Consider the following 13,090-nt stretch of genomic DNA (forward strand, 5'->3'; position numbering starts at 1 on the left):
ATCTGCCATCATCAGGCTTCTGTATTGTGTTTGTCTGTGAGTCAAAAAAAAAAAAAAGTCTGACTCGCAGACAAACACAATACAGAAGCCTGATGATGGCAGATGAGATTCTGCCGAAACATTGCTACAACTTTAAAAGCACAACTACAATGACGTGGGAAAATACCTGAACAAAGCTAAATACCATACATGTAAGTACCTGCAAAAAATTACACACACACACGTCTAGGTGTGTTCAGGTCTTTTCCCGTGTAAGATTAAGAGTATCTTGGTGACATTTTGGCGAAGTCCCACTCGCCAGCTTTCAGCTTCGTGCCAGTGCAAGCAGATGGGACCTTGCCGAAACATCACCAAGATACTCTTAATCTTACACGGGAAAAGACCCGAACACACCTAGAGCTACATACCTGTACCCGTGAAAATCTACGAAATACACACACACACACACACACGTATGTTCTATGATATTACTTAAATTTATTCTTTAAATGTCTCACCTTTCTTTCCTGCAGGATCTCACTTTTCCTTCATGTATTTGATTTGCTATTTAGCTCTCCAAGGTTAACTTCAGACCAACACTCAAGCAATACCCTGATCAAGAAACTGCCAAAGAGCCATCAATGAACAGCCCTAATTAAAGAATCTCTAAGACTGCCCTCACCCACCCAGACAGGCAAGACACCAAAATATAAAGGGATAACAAACAGCACTCCTTAGTAGCACTGATATTACCTAGTTAGGGTACTGAAATGTGCAAGAAAACAAGCTCAGAGCGCACTAAGGACCCTTTATTTAGCTCTTTATTTAGCTCTCATTTGTTCTTTCTATATGTTCTCAACTTCTTTGGTACAGCTCAGACTCTTGTATTCAACCCACATTCATTCATCCTTCATCCATTCTTCACCTTGCCTCTTCTTCTGATAGCGTAGATGTATTTCTTAAACATCCCATTCCCAGTGCATTCCATTCACTTTTTATAATTCTCCTCACACAGCCAACTCCTAAGTGTGTCAATATATTGCATGTACCTTTTGTATACATAGGCACTCTAGGGTGAGGCAAATGTTGAAATATGCACTGTAATGTCATGACCTTGAGTTGCAAAACAGGTTTTGTGCTGTGTCATTTCATTGTCATTTGGTTACTTGTAGACACCTATGCTTAGAGAAAGACAACAATAGCTGAAATCCTTGTTACAGAAGATCAAGAGTTATCAGAGTTATGGCATAGGAACAAAATGCCCCGAAGTTCACCAGTCTTTTTACATTAGCAGGAAATGCTGACAACTTTGATCTGTTTTATCTTCCTAAGAAGTGTGTGTGTGTGAATATTTATGTAACACCCAACATAACAAACTTTCTGGCTCTTTGCCAATCTATTCCACTTCAATTTAAAATCTCAGGTAGGTATGCAAATGTCACAGTAGATGGCACCACTAGCCAACCTTGGCTGACCTTGGAAAACATAAGCTGGGTTGAATTAGTGTGATAGGTAAACAGGGGACCACAAAGAAATGAAATCCCAGATCTGGGAAATAACCAAGAAACACAGGAGACAAATGATTCCTACAGGAGCCGCTCATTGTCTTCCCAGGAATAGATATTGATCTGACGAAGTCTTTATTTTTTTTAAACCATGGTATATCTCCAGGATTATTATTATTATTATTTTTTCAGATACAGATCTTCACATCCAGGAATAAAAAAAACGAGCAAGAAAACTTGCCAATAGGTGATGGTGGTAGATAACTTGTTAACTTCACAACATATGGCCAGAAATTTTTCTATGTATTTCTTTGCAAATTTCTACTGATAGGGACTAAAAATTCACAGCGCTGTTGGGAAGGATAAAGAAAAAAAAAAGAAAAGAAAAGCAAGTCATATTTAAACTACAATATTTGGCATGAAATGCGGGGGCGGGGTGTGAGAAAACACCCCCCCACACACACACGCTTAGAAAGAAGCCAGAGACTCGTTTAATGGCCTTTCTTCAACCAGCCGCTTTAGAGAGAGGAGCGAGAAAGCTCTATTTAACCCAGCTGTTCCGGTCAGACCCAAACTCCGAGGCCCTTAAAGGTCCCAATAGAGGTTCCGGAGCCAAACCGGGCCCAACCTCCCTCGCCCACACCGGCAACGGGCCCCTTTCGCCTCGCATAGCGGCACGGTCCTGGCGTCAGCAAGCCGAAGCCTGTGAAGCGGCCGGCAACAGAAGCCCAAGGAGGCGGAGAGGGAGAAGCGTGGCGCTCCGTGCCTTTTTAGCCGGAGATTCTAGGGGCGGCTATAAGCCCGTTTTTCCACGGAGGCGTCGGGCGCTAGAGGGCGGGCGGGGAGTTTCTCTCTCCCCCCCTCCGCTTTCCCAAGCTGCTTGCTCGGCTTTGTTATTTCTTGACGCGGTCCCCCCCCCCTCCTCCCCGGCCTGGTCCCTCCATTTCCTGTCTGGCTTTGTGAGGGCGACGGATATGGGCAGCAGCCTCTCCTCAGGTGTGTCTGCTCCGGGCTGTTTTCCGCCTTCCCCGCGGCGGGGCCGGCAGGAGGGCGCGAGGCAGAGGCGGGCGCTCCGGCGCGTCATGTGAAGGAACCCCTTCGCTTCGCTCTCTCCCTTGGCGGCGCGCCTCCTTCCCCGCCCGCCTTTCCTTTCCTTTCCTTTCCTTTCTTTTTCTTTTTATTTCTCTTTCTTTCGTGGGAGCCGCCGCTGCTGCCGCTTTCGCTCCGACTTGTTGGAGGCGGCTGCCTGGCTTCAAGCGAACGAGGCTTGGCAAACATGGGCAGCAGCCCCGTTGAGAGCGCGGCGACTCCTGCCGCCGGTCCTTTGAGCTGCCTGGGTTGAGGCGAAGCCAGTCGGGGGAGAGAGAGAAGCGGGCTCCAGTGCCGGGAGGCGGCGGCGGCGGCGGCGGCTGGAAAGCCGAAGAGAGAGAGAGCGAGAGAGAGAGAGCCGCGCACACAAAGGCGGGCCCGGCTCGGCTTCTCCCTCAACTTGGGTAAGTTTTCCTCCTCCCGCTCGCTCGCTCGCTCTCCCTCCGTTCTCGGTTTCCCTCCCTCCCTCCTTCCCACAAAAGGGTGGCTCCACCTGTTGAAAGGCTCGAAAACCCCTCCCGGGGTTGCTGATTTGCTGATCCGCCGAGCAAACAAACAAACCCCAGCCTCTCTCTCGGAAGCTCCTCTCGCTCGCCCGCTTTCCATTCCCGAGGACGCCTTCCAGGCGCTGGCCCCGCGCTCCGTCTCCTCGCTTGGCAAGGAAGTTGGGAGCTTCGGGATCGCTGGGAAAGCAGGGCAGGAAGGGGGTAAAGAGGACTCGGTTTCCCCCAGCCACCCCGACCCGGTATGTTTCAGCCGAGCGATCGCCCGCTCCTTTTTTTCCTTTCCTGCTTTTCTCCAAAGGATCAGCGACCGTCCTTCCATGTTTGAACCAGCAGATGGTTTCCATTATAAGGGCGAAGTCCTTGGCTTTTCTCACCCGCCGAACTATGTGGCTGGCGGGTGCCCTGTGTGTGTGTGTGTGTGTGTGTGGTTCAAGCTCGGTTTGAAGCCTCCGGTTTAGTGACATGTGAAACTTTTCTCCAGCTCTTGCGGTGGGGACGCGTTTTCCCTCCCTCTCCCCCCCCCCCCCGCGCCCCTTTCCCCCCAAAAAACCGCTCTTGTCACCCTTTAAATTCTCAGGAAAGAGGAAAGGGGTTGGCGTTGAGGGATCGGGGATGGCAAGAGGGGTTATTTTTTTCGGATCCTTTGCAGAACTGTAAGGAGAAAGGTGTTTCCCCCACCCCACCCACCTCCCTACCCACCTCCTACACTTTTACGACCGCGATTAACTTTCAGAGTAGCGAGCTGGTTTGATCGTGCCTTTGCGATCCGCCCGAGTTGTATAGCATTTACACAAACCCTTTCACTCGGCTCCCATTCATTCCTCTTGGGGGGGCAGTCGTTGGCTTGAGTAAGCATTCAACCTCTTGGACCTGAGGTCTCTGCCCCTGTTTTGGACACCCTGAGATTGAAGGCAGGTGAGGGGGAGTTTGCTGTGGGTGGGTGGGGGAGATGTGGAAGGTTTAAAATCTGAAACTAAAAAAAATAAAAAAAGAGAGTAAAGCACTTCTCTTATTTTGCTGAAGGGAACTGGGCTTTGTGCTTCAGTTTGTGACTCACCCGGTTTCTTTGCTTTGGAACAAGGTACTTTTGTCTGGTGGGGGTGGGTTGCTCTGCAGTTATCCAAGTGGCTCTTCCAGGCATGAGATTGTGACACCTGCAGTTTGTATGGGAAGGTATTTCATTAGCTTGTCAGTTAATTAGCCACTAAAGGGAAGATAACCCTCCTCTGGCTAGGGAACATACATATACTACCATGCTTCTCATATAATAAGGCCGGGTCTTATTATTTTTATTTTTTTTGAGCCCCGAAAAAATGGCTAGGCCGTCTTTTCGGGGGTGACTTAATTTACCCTCCACCTTGCATCTTCGGACGGGCGGCAACGGCTTGGATGTTGACCTCGGCGTTGGTGGGGCACTTCGTATCGGGGTCAACGCAGGCAGCACCATATCCGGGGGTGCAACAAAAGTACTCCCTAACGGCAAGCCCCCCCCACACCATTCCCCCCATTTCACATGTTTTAATATAGGCCTTAATTTGGGGGGAGGGGCTTCATTTCATTTCACGCCTATAAAACATGCTGGGACTTCCTATTGGGGGAGGCCGTATGGTTGGAGAAACGGTACAAAATCAGGCTCTGCGCTTACTTGAATGTTTTATGCCCACACCAGAGATAGCACATCTCAGGGGTGGGTTTTAATATTGGAAGTTTAACCCGCTATCTTTTATGTTCTACTCATCCTATCTGAAATTCAGCTGTCTAGGTGGCCTAGAAATTTAGATTTTCTTTTTTTCTCAATTGCTTTGCCAAAAAATGAAAGCCACTCTTTTCTAACTTATGCTCGCATGATTTATCTGGCTACATTCAAGTTTCTATAGTTAGCTCTTCCCACAATCCAGCATATCGGGACATTTTGTGGACAAATTTTTTTTTTACTCCCCCCCCCCTTTTTTTGGCAGCCTTTATAGATATTACAGTGAATCAAGATGCCTCTAGAGCAGCAATCTTGTCATGGTGTAGGTAGTTGCATTTTGGGCAGGCTTACTCCGAAGTATACCCTGTTGAACTTCACATGTGGAACTCCCAAGAAGCTACGACAGGCATATATATATATGATGAACTAGTGTAGTTTTCCCCACCCTTTCAATTTATAAATTTTCATGTTTAATTTTTAAAGAACCTTCCTCTTCCTGGTGAATTTTGGATTGATTCCTAACACAGAATTTACACAGTAGCATCCTTCCAGATGGTGATTGCCAAAAAGTGATCAGTGGGTTAGAATCTAATTGCTTCTCACACGCTGGGCTTCTAGATCATGACATAGCAAGGTTGAAAATACAATTTAGTGCGTAATTGAAAATAGCACTAGCACAACAACTTCACCAGAAGGAAGAAAAGCTCTGTCTTTGAAGAGAGAAAAATGAGACAAGTGACCGGGAACTGACAAATGATTAGGAATAAGAAGTTCTCCTTTGAGGTACAAGCTTTTGTGATAAGGGTAAAACCTAGGGATGTCCATGCTGAAACAGTATCGGGTCACAGGTTGGGTCTAGAGTGACTTAGTCATCTTGAACTTGTCCAGGGCCTGTTTGTAAATCTGACAGACATAGGGTTCTATGTCCATTTCAGTACTCCTCCTTCCTTTGCAGCATCCAATATTTTGTGTGTGTGTGTTTTGTTTATTTTAGTTTAACATTTTGTCCATTGAAGAAGTAGCCCAGTAACTGACAGTGTGTGGGAAAGACTTTAGTAACCCAAGTTATCGCAATACAGGTCTTATCACTGTATTTCAAAATATTTGTGTTAATGCCTTGATTGAAACGTGTTGATCCGTCTCCAGTTTCAAACGGAATATTTTCATCAGGATGCACCCTGTGTTTTACATCAAAGCATTTGCTGTCATTCTGCCTTCCCCACTCTTTAGAAACTTCGAATTGACCCCATGTTTGAGCATTGTTTAATGCTATTCTGGAAAGTTCTTTGCACTGCTTCCCATTGCAGAATTCTAGAACAGATATGTAGAAGCTATAGGGTACATGTGTAGTTGATAAATCTTGCTACATGAACATCAGTTACTTTTTTATTAGTTCACTGTCTAGTATGTAGACTTAATGCTAAGTAAAATAGATGGTTTGCTTAAGGATCTTGCCTGCTGTTCCCTCTATCTATTAAATAATTATTTTTCTGGAGAAATCATACAGTAGAGATAGACAAGCTAGGTTCACATCGGTATTTTTCTGGTTTCTGGGTTAACACATTGCTATTGTAGATTGTAAACCTTGTTTTGCTAATGTGTTATATGAATACTGTCAATAAAATTATACATTCAGAAATATAATTATACAAACCTTGCTTTAATGTCATTCATATACAAGGATGTACATTAGGAATAGAGATATCATAGTTCCTTGCAAGGTATAGGAAAATTGTTGCAGTTGACTTTGATGTTTTGCTGATACACAAGAATTATGTCAAATTAAAAAGTGATTGACTTTATGAAGAGTTTCCTTAATCACTTTAATAATTTCAAGACTACAACAAATACTGGTTGGGTTTGATTCTTTTGCTACATATCTTCAGCTTTGCTTCCCTTCCTACAACCTCTGCTCAGAGCACATTTGAGATTGCTGCCTAAATATTAAAGTGGTAGGTCTCTTGCTAATTAATTTGAGGGCCAATTCACTAGGATTTTATTTAAGTTGCATTTAAGGTAATAGAGGCTGCAGACAATGATTACTGTTCTCTTGTCCACATATTCCTCATTTCTACAGATAGGATATATTTATTAATTACATTGTTGCTTTTCAATATATCTTACTATCCCCCAAAGAACAGAAATTTCAACAATAATAAAAACAAAGAGAATAAATGTAAAATGACACCTGTCTACCTATATCTTAAAATAGATGTCATGATAACTGAAAAACATTTTGGTCTATTGAGCTTCATTCAGAATACATTGAGATAGAATATTCAGAAGATGATCCTATTGGTTTTTCAATTTATTTTATTGATTTATCTTATTTATTGATATATTTTATTTTATTTATTAAATTTCAATACCTTTCATCTCACCTTAGTGACTCTGGGCATTTACAACATACTAAAAGCATAGAAATACACAAAGACATAAATTAAAACAGAATTAAAAATATTAGGACTTCCAGATTAAAGATCAAGATACAAAATTCAAAAGACTAGGAGATTAACAAGGAACAGGAGATTCACAAACCATCCCCAGGGCTTCACTACACTTTAAGACTCCCATGCTAATTGGAAAAACCAGGTCTTAACACTCTTCTGGAAAACTGAGTGGGAGCTCCAGGGATGATAAAATATTCCATAGGCCTGGAGCAGCAACTGAGAATGTTCTCCTTCTAGATCCTTCCAGCCAAAACTCCTTGGCTGATAGGAAACACAGCTTGTCTAGCTGGGACATGACAGTGTACTTGGAACAAGGCTGTTCCTATGGTATCCTGCCATGAAGGGATTTAAATGTCCAACACCTTGAATTGGATGCAGAGGCAAACTGGTACCCAGAGCAGCTTGCATAGCTTGTGTTATAGGCAACATCCTAGGGGCATCCACAACTGCACCCTGTTGTCTTCCGCACCAGTTTCAGTTTCCAGATACTCTTCAAGGATAACTCCAAGCAGAGCACATTGCAGTAGTCCATCCCATAGATGACCAGGGTATGTTTCACTGAGAGGAGACCTTCTTGATCCTGGAAAGAATGTAACCTAGCACACAACCCAAAATCCAGTAGAGGCTGTCCCAATCACAAGTGCCACCCTGTCTTAGCAGGGTTCAATTGAAGCTTGCTACGCCTCAGGGCACCGAGAAAGCTTTGCTTTGCTTTCAGTTTTAAAGGGAGCTGAAATGAAATAAAATAAATATTTATTAATACAGATCAAGCAGAAAAGGGAAAGAAAGGATCCGGTTGGGCTATACCAGCCCACAATCAGGCCATTGCTTTTTACACACAATTAATATTGTAGATTTTGTTAAAGTTAGGCCAACTCCAGTTAGGACATTGTGCAAGAATTGTAGCGCTTTATCACTTGTTTGATCCTACTTAAATTTGGATCTTCATTTTGCTCCATAAGAGAGATTTTATTCATATTGAGAATAATATGGCTCATGTGTGCAAAGTCTTCATTTGTGTGTTCTTTTTTGTATTTCTGCCTATTGGATTAAAGTGTGAGAATGGATTTGTTCTCATTATAAACTTTGCTAGCCCTTGCCTCAAAGTTCTATTTTTAGTCTTTAGGACTGCAGACATTTTAACACTTTCCTAGGAATAGTCTTCATTAAACTTAACAGGGCTTTCTTCTTGGTAGACTTCTACTGCAAATCTCTTTTAAAAATCTCTGATCATATTTGTGCCTCATATTTTGCAGTAAAAATATACAAGTACAATGCAGGCATCCATCTCTCTCTCTCTTTCTCTCTCTCTCTCTCTCTCCCCCTCTCTCTGTGTATATGTGTGTGTGTGTGTGTGTGTGTGTGTGTGTGTGTGTGTGTGTGTGTATATATATATATATATATATATATATATATATTCATATTCATATTCATATTCATATTCATATTCTTGTATGGCAAACTAGCGAATTTATCTCTTCACTCTTCACACACAGTTTCAACACGGTTATACTGGATCAGTACCAGTTGCTAGTAGTTTGGACAACAAGTCAGTTATCCACTTGCTGGCTTCAAGCTTATAAACATGCAGTATTTTGATGCCCAACTTAAATGAATCTTTGGAGGAAGGGAAGACTTGCTACTGCCATTAATTGAGATCCAAAAAATATTTTCTATCTAATTGTGGTTATTAAGAGTTCTAGTAATAAATACAAACTATTAACCTTTGTATTACAGATATCTATTAAAATCAGTGCAGGGATTTGAATAACATGCATAATATGCAAATCTAACTCATCAGGTTATTTAATAGCAATAGCACTTAATGGTGGTATTCAAAAAATTTTTACTACCAGTTCTGTGGGTGTGGCTTGGTGGGAGTGGCATGGCTTGGTGGGCATGACAGGGGAAGGATACTGTAAAATCTCCATTCCCTCTCCCCCCCCACTAACCTGCTTTCCAGCTCTGTTCTCCTGTGCAGGGCAACCAAAGAAGACCCAGCTGATCAGCTGGGACTCAGGAGGCAGAGAATCGATGGGGCTGGGGGCAGTCAGAAATGGTATTTGCCGGTTCTCCGAACTACTCAAAATTTCCACTACCGGTTCTCCAGAATACCACCCTCTGGCACTTATATACCGCTTCACAGTGCTTTTACAGCCCTCTCTAAGTGGTTTACAGAGTCAGCATATTGACCCCAACAATCGGGGTCCTCATAATAATCTGGGCAGTATTTTTACATACTTGTTTTTAATATATCCTTGCAACTAATGTACTCTGATTGTGGCCAATTTCTATCATGTAAACTATGACATTATGCAATAACAGTAGTTTTCTTTTTTCTTCTTAAAATTCATCCACAAAATATTTTTTAAAATCTTTTCAGTTTTTATTTTCTTTTTGCTGAAACACCTTTTTTAACCCTTTTGCAAGAACAGTATGTGTTTATGTCCTCTCACCCACACACACATAAGAGGAGCAGAAGTGATTCATTCATAAAGATAAGTAAATAACTGAGAGAAACATTGTTCTTTCTCATTGCAACTCACCGAGATGTTCTCATAGATCCCTGAAAAAGATTTCCTAAAATTCTTGGTAAGGCAAGACAACTTGGTAAAGCAAGATAACTCTACAGATACAGTAATTGTTCCTTTAGTAAATTAAATAGGGACTTTTTCATTACTCTGATTTCACTAAGTAGTCTGATGGAAACTAGTTTCTACAAACTCACCTTGTTGTTTGGTTGTTTAATATCAGTTTTTGACCTTGTTCATTCAAGCTTGATATCCAATAATTGTTGGATCAAAATTTTAAAATAGATCATTCAATATTTTAGCTGAATTAGCAACATTGCTAGGAAGTTCATTCTACATACAATTGGTTTATAATACATATTGTTCTGAAAAGGAGGATCAAGCTAATTTTATATAAAATCTGGGCATAGAAAAATGCCTGCACTTTTTATCCTTTGTCTTTACAATAACTGGAGTTAAAGTTGTAAATCAACTTAGAGGTTATGGTCATCAGATCTGAGATGACAGATTCCTACCTATAATAGCCATGGCAATTTGATTCTTTTTAAAAATTAGTTAATTTTAGAACAGTTTGTTTTAATGATCTCACCAAATCTACAAACTGTAAACTTCCTGTTACTATGCCTTCCCAGAGATCTTTAGTGTTTGAGTCAATTTCAGTCTATCTAATGATAATATTTTTGAACAAAATTTAACAGATTTCTATTACGGTTCCGAAATACATTTGAACATAAATTGCTGGAATCCATGATTATTCTGTTGAAACATATTTGCAGAAAATGTGTACCTTTTAGTTTGGAAAAGTAAAAATGTGCAGGAAGATGAATTGATCACATAAAGCAAATGGTGGATGATGAATGATAGATAACTCAGCAATGCACTTTGCATATGAGAGTTTTCATGATTATTATAGTATTTTATTTTTTCTTGAACTTCTCTCTTATCTGTAATAACAAAAGCAGTAGCTACATGGATAGTGATATGTAAAACAACAACAACAACAAAATAATAATAATAATAATAATAATAATAATAATAATAATAATAAAAACAAAACATTGCAGGCTTTTGAAAAACTGCCAAAATGTTGTATCAGTGTGGCCAAATATAATATTCTTAATAGCAGTGTCATAATATGAATAGATGTTTTTCTTCTAGCTGTGCTTTCATTCTTTAAACAGAATAAAGCCCTATAGATGAATGTCCACTGCAGGATAATGTAATTATCATATTTAAGTCCTGATCATAATAATTTTTATTGACCACAGAAAGGTTGCCTGTGGAACAAATACTTTTGGATGATTCATATGCAGAATATGCAGAGAAAAGCAAAATGAAGCGAAGAAATACTTGCGGTGCACTTCTTTTGCCAGTTGTAGAATTTCTGAAATCACTGAAGTAAAGTGATGAAGTTAATGCTGTTAGTTTTGACCCAAAACTAGTTTTCTCTATATATGGCACTTTCAGTGACTGAGATTTTCATACTCTGCACATGTTTAAAGTGAAATGCATAACCTGAAGCCAGAGATCATGTTATCATTGAATATCTTAGATATGGTCCCAGAGACCTTTTATTAAATTGTAATTTTGAATGAGACAAAACAGAAAAAGCATTAAATGAATAATTAAAAAGTGAGTGTGTTGTTAATGGTCATTCATAATTAAATTAAACTTAATTGTATATATAGAACAAGGGCCTTCAAACTTGGCAACTTTAAGACTTGTGGACTTCAACTCCCAGAATTTCTGAGCTAACATGACTGGGGGAGGAATTCTGGGAGTTGAAGTCCACAAGTCTTAAAGTTGCCAAGTTTGAAGACCCCTGGTATAGAATCATAGAGATGGAAGAGATCTTATAAGATATCTCATCCAATCCCATGTTCAGTACCACATTCATTACATTTTAAAAATTCTAAGATTTTCCTTTTTTTGCTTTGTCAGTTGTGTAATAATTTCCCCAAAATCCTGAAGGAAAAGCTTTCTTTTTATTTGCTTTATCTTTAAGGAAAACGTAGACATACAGTAGTTCTACGTCAGGGTGTTAAACTGGTGGCCCATGGGCCGGATGTTTCACACGCAGGCCACACCCACCCCAGCCCCACAAAAGGGAATAACATCATGAAACATCACATCACTGCAACGTGATGCAATAAGTTTGACACCCATGTTGCATGTCATCTACCCACTCAGTAAAAGGAAAACAATCCCTTCTTGGTCAAGCTATGGTCATTTCCTTCCTTCCTTCCTTCCTTCCTTCCTTCCTTCCTTCCTTCCTTCCTTCCTTCCTTCCTTCCTTCCTTCCTTCCTTAAAGAACTATTTCTTTTTTTCCCCTATATCCCTTTTCTTTTAATCCAGAAGGAAGCTAAGCCTGCTTCCTTCGTTTCCAGGCTAGTAGTAATATTCCAGTTCTATTGAGTAAGGTGCTTCTTTCTCTCCTCTTGACCAGAATCTTCTTTTCCACTTTCTTTCTCAAAACACAACCTGCTGTTTCTTCCATTCTCCGTTAAGCTATGTCCACTGCTCTCCTTAAGTGTGTGTGAATGTTACATCTTTAAACTTTCTGCCCTTTTCAGTCTGGGGAGAAACCTTGATGCTCTTTATTTTTCTGTCATTTAACTAATGTTCTAAAGTCCTCACAGACTACTATTCTTTTTAAATAGCTGTGTCAGCCTTTCATTCGTTAATTGCTTAAGGTATCTGTCTTTGTCTTTGTAAACTATTAACTGTAACTATTGAGGGCAAAGTAATTGCTCATATGCGATTGCCTCTGTGTCATTAAGCGTCAGATATTATCTTATATAATCATTGATTGGAAAGTACCTTAGAGGTTATCTAGTCAAACTTCTGGCTCAAGGCATAATCTACTAGAATACTTTTCACAGGAGATAATCAGAAGCAGAACTCACTGTTTCATAAACTAGCTTGTTCCATCTTCTCACATTCTTAAAGTCAACAAGTTCCTCTTGATGTAGTGCTTGAATCTACTTCCTTGTGATTTCAACTACTGGGTTTGCTTTTGTCAATAAACCCCTGGAAATTATCACTGCTATCAATGACTGGTAATCTTCTGACCACTAAATGAGCCTCGGTGCTTACTACATTGTACTACTGCATACACTACATTCTGTTAGGATAGCCATGTCGCCTGCATTTATCCAAATTGTATTTCCCTTTGTTCCTATTAAGTGGTTTGTTCCAAGATCAAAAATCAGTTCAGGACTGATCTTTTGTATGTTTTCTAATCTTCAGAAGTTTACAAAAAACAATTGTTATGGTCTCTCTTTGAAACTTAGGTAGTGGTTATAACTGCTACTGCTTTCCTGACTTAAAGAAGAG

General features: G+C 40.7%; 1 protein-coding gene across 7 annotated transcripts in view; it reads left to right on the plus strand.

The window, feature by feature from the left end:
- Positions 1 to 2,349: 2,349 nt before the first annotated feature.
- Positions 2,350 to 13,090, plus strand: part of PLXNB2 (plexin B2) — a 334,253-nt gene continuing 323,512 nt past the window's right edge. The window contains exon 1 of one of the 7 annotated variants that reach the window (XM_087934112.1): positions 2,350 to 2,977. The gene's annotated coding sequence lies outside the window, so the exon portion shown is untranslated. Of the gene's footprint in view, positions 2,978 to 3,177; positions 3,323 to 13,090 lie in introns of those variants that run through there. The other 6 variants (XM_087934111.1, XM_087934114.1, XM_087934117.1 and 3 more) reach the window with 6 other exon arrangements.

Source organism: Pseudonaja textilis, chromosome 5, assembly GCF_049901715.1.
Source record: "Pseudonaja textilis isolate UNSWEBS1 chromosome 5, rPseTex1.2, whole genome shotgun sequence".
Classification (NCBI taxonomy): Eukaryota; Metazoa; Chordata; class Lepidosauria; order Squamata; family Elapidae; genus Pseudonaja; species Pseudonaja textilis.